The sequence below is a fragment of the Saccopteryx bilineata genome, chromosome 1 (genome assembly GCF_036850765.1).
Source record: "Saccopteryx bilineata isolate mSacBil1 chromosome 1, mSacBil1_pri_phased_curated, whole genome shotgun sequence".
Taxonomy (NCBI): Eukaryota; Metazoa; Chordata; class Mammalia; order Chiroptera; family Emballonuridae; genus Saccopteryx; species Saccopteryx bilineata.
The window spans coordinates 316,355,035-316,365,318 of NC_089490.1; the positions used below are offsets into that span (position 1 = coordinate 316,355,035).

General features: G+C 36.5%; 1 pseudogene; it reads right to left on the bottom strand.

Moving 5' to 3' along the window:
* Nucleotides 1–609: 609 nt before the first annotated feature.
* Nucleotides 610–1,300, bottom strand: LOC136320492 (PAT complex subunit Asterix-like; annotated as a pseudogene).
* Nucleotides 1,301–10,284: the final 8,984 nt, after the last annotated feature.

The window sequence follows — 10,284 nt, forward strand, 5'->3', positions numbered from 1 at the left end:
TACCTAAATACTGCAAGCCCCTAAATCAAGAATCCCAAAGCTTGGGTTCCTGGGGCACTGAGACTACCAAACGTATATCCTGTGCATTTGTAGTCGTCTGTACCTTGTCCTTCAATAAGTTTGTCTGCCTTTCTTTAAGTTTGTCCTGAGGTAAGCACAGTGGGCACATATAATAAATTAAAAAATAAATTATTAGACTTTAAATTATGCAGTGGGATTTTTTTCTCATTAAAGAGGTGTTTTTCTACAAAGTGTCAGAAATCAATCCACTGCATTTGGCTGCCCTAAAACTAGGGATGTCCAGCAACAGACTTTCATATTAAATATAGAAAAGATAGGGTTAATTATTGAACCTTAATTTTTTGCTTACATATTTCTCTCTTTGAGAAATATAACTCTGAATATTTTATAACAGGTCTCCTCCATAGAGTTGTACTATACACTTTTACATATTAATGATCATACACCTCACTAAAGAGTAAACACTTCAAGGGCAGTTAATACAGTTTATTCATTTTTGTATCTTCACTATCTGTTGTAAAAAAATAAATAAATAGATGTTAACTGCTTAAATAGCCGAATGAAAAGTTTTAAATCAATTTTTTTTTTGCCAGAAAACAAAACTTTATTAACTGATTTCAACAAAAAAATGAGTGGGTACACCTAGAAACATGGACAGCATCTCCCCCAGCATCAGGTGGGGTGGGGAAGAAAGGCAGGAGGAATAGGCCAAGGATATTCCCCTCTCTGCCCCAGTAGAAATGGGACCCCAGGGAAAAGTCCAGGTTCATTCCCTCCAGCTGTGGGCCCTCTGACTACATCACTCAGGGAAGTCCAGGACAGCCAGCAGCTGAAGACAAAAGGCTCAGCAGCCAAGGGTCAGCCCTGGAGGGTGGTAGAGGGATCCAGTATACGACCCCTTGAGGCTGACATCATCAAGGGGGTGTCATGGGCTGAGGGTTCTGCAGATACGACATCACCACGGCAGAGATGGACAGCCGTTTGCTTAGTGTCCTCAGAAACACTAAGCAAAAGTGTCCATTTGCTTAGTGTCATCAGCGAAGCTGATGAAGGAGCAGTAGACAGCGACCCAAGCACACCACTTCAGCTTGAGCATCAGACCGCACATGCTGAAGATCATGCCGAGCAGGTTCATGTTGTCCGGCGTTGGGTCATCCAAGGCTGGATTATACTCGCTTGGTGGAGGCTTGTACCTCACCACTTTGTTTGGCCTCCGTGGGTCCGACATATTGTTAGTGGACATATCTAGTCGGAGGTCGCGCCTCTTTCGCTGCGGGAGTTGTCCTTTCCGTAAATCAACTTTTAAACTAATTTCTTATTCTTTGGCCCTTTGTTAAGTTTAAAGTGTATATTCTAAGTCATTTTCATGTTTCTAAGCACTAAAATATGACAATATTTCCTGTAAAGGAGGAAGCGGGATGGCATGTCACAAAACTTGGACCCAGTCCCACCTAATTTATAAAACTCCGTACAGTAACTGCAGTCCACACTGACCTTCTTTCTCGGAACTCCTATTGTACTTGGAGACAGTGTCACCCATTCTGACAATTTTTCAATTATTTTTTTGTATGTACTACTTTTGTCTCCTGACCTGAGTAGATAACCAGAAATGCCTGGTGAATAATGAGGAGGGTGAACAATTCTTCCTGGATTTAGCATTGGAAGTCCCATCAGTTTCCCCTTCGGTTTCACACAAACCAGGAGAGTTGGACACCCTGATAGTGGATGAATTGTTCAACTGACTAAATGACTAATTTTGTAAGTTCTGTTGATCACAGCCTATGAAGTATCTATGATGTATCTACGTAATGTCTGTAAGCACCCTAGTCTTCCTCCCACTGCCATACGTGTGGGTGAGAAACACACACATGTAGGCATCTGTTATAACACTACTAATGAAATAGACATGATCTGCACATTTGGGTTGGCCCTTCTCAAGGCATTCTTAGTTAAATGGGGCCTAAGAAACGATCTGATCAAACTTTGATTGAGTCAAGCTTAGCAAGATGAAGTGAATTGGCCAAATTCTCATCAAAATTGTAAGAGGGTTTTAAGTACAACCCTGGGCTTATGTCTCCCAGGCCTGTACTCTATCCTTGAACCCCCACCCATAGTGTGTGATTTGGGGCTAGATCTAAATCTCATACTACTATTTATTTTATTGGACCTTTTTTTTTCACTCAAAATAATCACATTTTGTGGTGACCTAGGTAAGTCGAATAACTTTCTTGAGGTAAACATAAATACATAACTAATCTATTGTAGTTCTAACTTGATCCTAAGACTGCTTACTCACAGGAGCTGTACTTCTGTTCTAAAAGCAAAGACCTAATTCCTGGCAGCTGCCATTCACCTATAATGGACAAGCCTTATCCTTTCAAGATTACATCTTTCTACCTGAGTATACGGTTAGATAAACCCTGAATAATCCTCCTGCCACCCATTAAGTTCCTTGTAAATCAGTGGAACCGACAAGTGTGTCAGATTATTATTCCTCAGGGTGATAAATGGATCACCTACATGGTAACTACCAGCGCTGCCTTTTAAAATGCCCACCCTGGAGCTCTGATTCTGCAAGTCTAAGAGTAGATTCCAGACAGCCACATTTTAACAAGCGCCCCAGGTGACTCTTATACATGTTAAATTTTGAGAATCATTGTGCAAGAGGCTGGATGCTATCCTAGGCAGCAGCCCAGAGGTGCTCATCATTTGCTATCGCTCCCTACTTGACTATCTAAAAACTTGGTAAAAGTAGAAACTTGGTCTTGGTTTCTTCACCAAGGTATCCCTAGTACTTTAAGAGCCTGTACCTAATAATAGCTCAATAAACTATCTACTGAATAAATGAGTCCCATAATAATTCCCTGAAAAATGTACTATTCCAAAGAATTTTCAGAAAAATCCATCTAATACCTTCCTAGACAATATCAATATTAAAATTTGATAACAATATTAATAGAACTGAAGTTCAAGTTACGTTTTATTTTCATGCTCTAACTTTAGGCAGTTTTTCAGAAATTACAATCTATGCCTAAATAGCTAATTGCTTTATCTCAGGATTTGAGTAGACTTTACCTTAATAATTGCCAACACATTTTCACCTTTTGTGTTTAAGGTTAATCTGAAGACAGGACCACACGCTGGAAGGATTAAATTACAGCCAGCTGTGCATCCACCACTGCTTATAGTTACAGAAGTGCCAAAGGACACATTGCTGCAAAAGCAGCTTGAAGTGAGGAACTCTATTGTGAAGTAGTTCGCATTCCTATGCAGTTTGTTTGAGCATAGGAATCATCACATCAAATGCTTGGGTCCCACCCTCAGAGATTCAGACTTGATTGACCAGGTGCATCATGGGCATTAAGATTTTTTCCAGGTTATGCTAACATGCAATGAATGTAGAGAATCCCTGTAGCAGATTGAATTTTTATGGCTAATACTAATATTGTTTATAAAATCTTCCCCTCTATGTTAGTGTGTCTGGGCTGCTCTAACAGAGTACCATGGACTGGGAGGCTTATAAACAACAAAAATTTGTTTCTCACACTTCTGGAGGCTTGGAAGTCTCAATTAGATCAGGATCTGGCAGATTTGATGTTCTGCTTCATGGTTCATGGATGGCTGTTTTGTCCCCATGTCCTCATATAGTGGAAGGAGAGATGGGGCTCTTTGGAATCTGTTCTATTAGAGCAATAATCACATTCGTGCAGGTTCTACCCTCATAACCTCCCAAAGACCCATTTCCAAAAACCATTACATTCAGGATTAGGTTTCAACATACAAACTTTGGGATAACACAAACATTTTTCTCATAAGGCATGCAGTTTGCTCTGTAATGTTTCACACTAACCTGATTTCCAACACTGCTGAGAAAATATTTTTACCCTGCAAATACTCAATACCCGTATGCTTTGTTTATTTGAAATAAATTGTGGCTTTAACTTATAAATACAAGCAGAGTATATACAGAGGTGTGCTTGGAACACGAATATTAACACTTGCTCTCCAGCTTTGACTTCGTTTCGTATTGAAAATCTGAGGATAGCGCACTTGAGAACTGAGTTCTAGAGGAAAATGGAGCAAAACAGATTCATTTGCCTTGGAGGCATAATATCCTTGAATTTAGGCTGATCAAAGCATGAATCATCTAACCAAAGATAAAACTCAGTGCCTTTCTTCATAAATAAGATGTGTGTGCTGAAAAAAAAAATAGCTCAAATGTCTTTTGATAGTATAAATGCTATTGTTTGCCTCTTTCATGTAGGAGAATGTGCAAACTGTTTTAACCAACTACAATTTTATTAAGATGCTTTCAGAAAAAGAAGACTAAAGCTTTTTTAAAGCTAAAATTAGGGAGCTGTTCCAAATTTCTATGATCATAGATCTGTGTCTGTCACTACATGGAATACAAATGAATATCACTTATGATTTATTCAAGGATAAAGGGTTCTAGGAATTTGTTCTGGGACTGACAACAGATCTTAATTTATTCTTGACAATTCACTTTGTGGTTGTTCTTCTTTCTCTCACTTTTCAGCCCCTTTGTCAGGATCTAGGCACCATCTTTTGACAGGCACTAATCACCGTAGGGCTCAGCGGGCTCTGGGTAGCAAATCTCTGAGCCAGAAAGCAGGGGTCAGCGAACACAAGTCTTTCTTTACAGAACAAGCACTATTTCCTTCCAACCAACAGGAAAGCAGGAGCAGATGCTGCCCTCATCTCTTTCAAGGGAAAAAACATTTTTTTTTCTTTCTTTCAATTTTTCCTAGAATTTACCAACTCTTGGAAATCTAATTAGCGCTTGATAATTTATGCTAATTATTATTGACTGAATGTTTGTTCTCCCCATCCTTATATTGAAGCCCTAATCCCAAATACCAAATGGTATTTGGAGACAAGTCCTTTGGGAAGTAATTAGGTGTAGAGTAAGTGTGAAGGCGGCACCCTCATGATGAGATTAAAGAGTTTTTTAGATGAATTTTAGTTATATTTATTTTGTTATTAATTTTAATTAATTATGTTAACATGGATGGATTCAAGTGTTCCACTCAATATAACAACCTCACCCCCCCACCCACATGTCCTCCATTACACCCCCTTCATTCCCATCCCCCTAACTCCTTCCTCCCCCTTCTCTCTGGGATTTGCTGTTCTGTTATCTGTATCTATGTCTTATGTATATATAATTTCACTATTTGCTTCACCTTCTCTGATGCCATCCCTTCATCCCCCTTCCCTCTGACAGCTGTCCTTCTGTCCCCTGTGACGCTGCCTCTGCCTCTATTCCGTTCTTCAGTTCACTTTGTTCATTAGATTCCACATATAAGTGAGATCATATGATATTTATATTTCTCTGCCTGGATTATTTCACTTAGCATAATAATCTCCAGGTTCATCCATGCCATCACAAAAGGTAAGATTTCCTTCTTTTTCATGGCCGTGTAGTATTCCATTGTGTATATGTTCCACAGCTTTTTAATCCACTCATCCACTGACAGACACTTGAGCTGTTTCCAGATCTTGGCTATTATAAACAATGCTGCCATAAACATGGGGGTGCATATTTTCCTTTGAGTCAGTGATTTGGTATTCTTAGATTATATTCCTAAAAATGGGATAGCTGGGTCAAAAGGCCATTCCATTTTTAATATTTTCAGGATATGCCATACTGTTTTCCACAGTGGCTGCACAAGTCTACATTCTTACCAGCAGTGAGGGGTTCCCTTTTCTCCACACCCTCGCCAGCACTTATTGTGTTGTTTTGATAATGAGCACCATTCTCAAAGATGTGAGGTGGTATCTCGCTATGGTTTTAATTTGCATTTCTTTAATGATTAGTGACATTGAACATATTTTCATATGCCTATTGACCATCTATATGTTTTCTTTGGAAAAGTGTCTATTAGTTCCTTTGCTCATTTTTTAATTGAATTGTTTACCCTTCTGGTATTGAGTTTTAGAAGTTCTTTATAAATTTTGGTTAATAACCCCTTATCAGATGCATTGATGAATATATTCTCCTATTGTGTGGGTTGTCTTTTTATTTTGTTAATGGTGCCTTTTGCTGTGCAAAAGCTTTTTAGTTTGATATAGTCCAATTTGTTTATTTTGTCCTTTATTTCATTTGTTCATGGAGATAAAGCAGCAAAAATACTGCTACAAGAGATATTGGAGAGTTTACTGTCTATGTTTTCTTCCAAGATGTTTATGGTTTTGCAACTTACATTTTAGTGTTTTATCCATTTTGAGTTTATTTTTGTGAATGGTGTAAGTTGGTAATCTAGTTTCATTTTTTGTATGTACCTGTCCAATTTTTCCAACACCATTTATTAAAAAGACTGTCTTGCCCTGGCCAGTTGGCTCAGCAGTAGAGTGTCAGCCTGGCTTATAGAAGCCCTGGCTTTGATTCTTAAGCAGGGCACACAGAATAAGCGCCTGTTTCTCTACCCTTCCCCCTCTCCTTCCTCTTTGTCTCTCTATTCCCCTTCTGCAGCCAATGCTCCATTGGAGCAAAGTTGGCCTGGGCACTGAGGACGGCTCCATGGCCTCTGCCTCCAGCACTAGAATGGATGCAATGGAGCAACACCCCATAGTTAGGGCAGAGCATCACCCCCTGCTAGGCATGCCGGGTGGATCCTGGTCAGGCACATGCAGGAGTCTGTCTAATTACCTTCCCGCTTCTAACTTTGGAAAAATATTTTTTTAAAAAAGAGACTGTCTTTACTCCATTATATGCTCTTACCTCCTTTGTCAAATATCAATTGACCATAAAGGTGTGGATTTACTTCTGGGTCTCTATTCTGTTCCATTGATCTGTATGCCTGTCCTTATGCCAATACCAAGCTGTTTTGATTACAGTGGCCTTGCAGTATAATTTGATATCGGGAAGTGTGCTACCTCCCACTTTATTCTTCATATTCAAAATTGCTGAGACTATTTAGATCCTTTTTGGTTCTATATAAATTTTTGAAATATTTGTTCTATATCTTTGAAGTATGCCATTGGTATTTTAATAGGAATTACATTGAATTTATAAGTTGTTTTAGGTAGTATAGACATTTTAATGATGTTTATTCTTCCTATTCATGAACACAATATATACTTCCACTTGTTTGTATTTTTCTTATCTTTTTTCAGTGTCTTATAATTTTCTGAGTACAAGTATTTTACCTCCTTGGTTAAATTTAATCCTAGATAGTTTATTTTTTTCTTGTTGCAATAGTGAAGGGGATTGTTTCCTTAATTTCTCTTTCAGACAGTTTATTGTTGGTGTATAAAAATGCCACTGATTTATGAATGTTAATTTTATATCCTGATACCTTGCTGAATTCATTTATTAGGTCTAGTAGTTTTTTGACTGAGACTTTAAGGTTTTCTAGGTACAGTTTCATATCATCGACAAATAATGAAAGTTTTACTTCTTATTTTCCAATTTGCATGCCTTTTATTTTTTCTTCTTGTCCAATTGCTCTGGATAGGACTTCCAGAACTATGTTGAATAAGAGTGGTGAAAGGGGGTACCCCTGCCTTGTTCCTGTTCTTAAGGGAAGTGCTTTAATTTTTTACCCATTGAGTATGATGTTGGCTGTTGGTTTATCATAGATGGCCTTTATTATGTTGAGGTATATTTCATGTATTCCCACTTTGCTGTGAGTTTTAATCATATATAGGTGCTGGATTTTATCAAGTGCTTTTTCTGCATCTATTGATATAATCAAGTGTTTTTATCCTTCCTTTTGTTTATGTTATGAATCACATTTATTGATTTGTGAATATTGTACCAGTCTTGCCTCCCCAGAATAAATCCCACTTGATCATGATATATAATCTTTTTGAAATATTACTAGATCTGGTTTGCTAATATTCTGTTGAGAATTTTAGCATCTATATTCATTAGGGATATTGGCCTATACCTTTTTTTCTTTCTATTGTCTTTACCTGGTTTTGAAATGAGAATAATGCTTACTTCATAAAAGGATCTTAGAAGTTTTTTCTCCTCTTGAATTTTTTGAAATAGCTTGAGAAGGATAGGTGTTAGTTCTTTGAATGTTTGGTAAAATTTGCCTGTGAAGCTTCCCAATCCAAGACTTTGTTTGCTGGGAGTTTTTAAATAACTTTTAATTTCATTTGTTGTAATTGGTCTGTTTAGGTTTTCTGATTCTTCCAGATTGAGTTTTGAAAGACTGCATGTTTCTAGAAATTTATCCATTTCACCTAGGTTGTTCAATTTCTTGGCATATAGATCTTCATAGTATTTTCTTACAATCCTTTGTATTTCTGTGGTGTCAGTTGTTACTTCTCCACTTTCATTTCTAATTTTATTTATTTGAGTTCTCTCTTTTTTTCTTGATGAATCTGGTTAAAAGTTTATCAATCTTGTTTATCTTTTCAAAGAATCAGCTCTTGGTTTTCTTGATCTTTTGTATTGTTTTTTAACCTCTATGTCTTTTATTTCTACTCTAATCTTTATTATTTCCTCCCTTCTACTTCCTCTGGGTTTCATTTCCTGTTTGTTTTCTAGTTCTTTTAGGTGCAGGGTTAAGTTGGTTACTTGAGCTTTTTCTTGCTTCTTATGGTATACTGTACCTGCAATGTTATGAACTTCCCTCTCAGGACTGCTTTTGCTGTGTCTCATAGATTTTGAGTTGTTGTATGTTTGTTTTCATTTGCTCCAAGGAAATTTTTTATTTCTTCCTTGATCTCATTGTTAACCCATTTGTTATTTAATAACATGCTATTTAGTCTCCAAGTGTTTGAATGATTTTTAGTTTCTCTATTGTAGTTGATTTCTAGTTTCATGCCATAGTGGTCAGAGAAGATGGTTAATATGATTATAGTCTTTCTAAATTTATTAAGATTTGATTTGTGTCCTAACATGTTGTCTATCCTAGAAAATATACCATGAGCACTTGAAAATAATATATATTCTGCTGCTTTGGAGTGAAAGGTTATGAAGATATCCATTTACATTGAAGGTTATTATTGACATGTACTTATTTATTATTTTATTCTTTCAATCTACAGTCTTCTTTTTCTCCATTTCTTTTTTCTTTGCTTTTTTTTTTACCACAGGCACCTTAACATTTATTGCTGTACTGTTTTGATTGTAATGAATTCCTTAATTAATTTATTTATTTTTTAATTTTTTAATTTTTTTTTTTTTGGTCTGAGAAGCTTTATATTTCTCCTTCAATATTTAAATCCAGTTGATCTAGTATGTCATTTAAGGCAGTTTTTTGGGTTTTTTTTTTTTTTTTGCTGTTGTTAATTTTCTGTCTTAAGGACCTATCCATTAATGTTAGTGGGTATTAAAATCCCCTCCTACTATAGTATTGCTGTCGATCTTGCCCTTTATGTCCATCAAAATCTGCTTTATATATTTAGGTGCTTTTATATTAGGTGCATAGATATTTACAATGGTTATATGCTCCTGTTGGATTTCTCCCTTTATAATGATGTAGTGACCTTCTTTAACCCTTACTATAGCCTGTGTTTTAAAGGCTATTTTGTCAAAGATAAGTATTGCTACTTAAGCCTCTTTTTCCCATTTCCATTTGCATGAAATACTTTTTTCCATCCCTTCACTTTCAGTCTATGTGCATCTTTTGTTCTGAGGTGGGTCTCTTGTAGACAGCATATGGATGGGTCCTGTTTTCTTATCCGTGCAGCTACCATATTTCTTTTGATTGGAGCATTAAATCCATTTACATTGAAGGTTATTATTGACATGTACTTATTTATTGCCATTTTATTCTTTAAATCTACAGTCCTCTTTTTCTAGATTTTTTTTTTCTTTGCTTTTTTTACCACAGGCACCTTAACATTTCTTGCTGTACTGGTTTGGTTGTAATGAATTCCTTAATTAATTAATTAATTTTTTTTTTTTTATCTGAGAAGATTTATATTTCTCCTTCAATTTTAAACAATAGCTTGCTGGATAAAGTAGTCTTGGTTGTAGATTCTTGTTTTGAATCACTTTGAATATTTATTGCCAATCCCTACTGGCATCCAATGTTCCTGTTGAAAAGTCAGATGTCATCCTTATGGAGGCTCCTCTGTAGGTAATTAACTGCTTTTCTCTTGCAGCTTTTAGTATTCTTTCTTTGTTTCTTAACTTTGGCATTTTAATTATAATGTATCTGGGTGTAGGCTTCCTTGAGTTCCTCTTTAATGGGACTCTGTGATTCTTGAACTTGTGTGACTTTTTCCATCATCAGCTTAGGGAAATTTTCAGCTATGATGTCTTCAAACAGGTTCTCTATC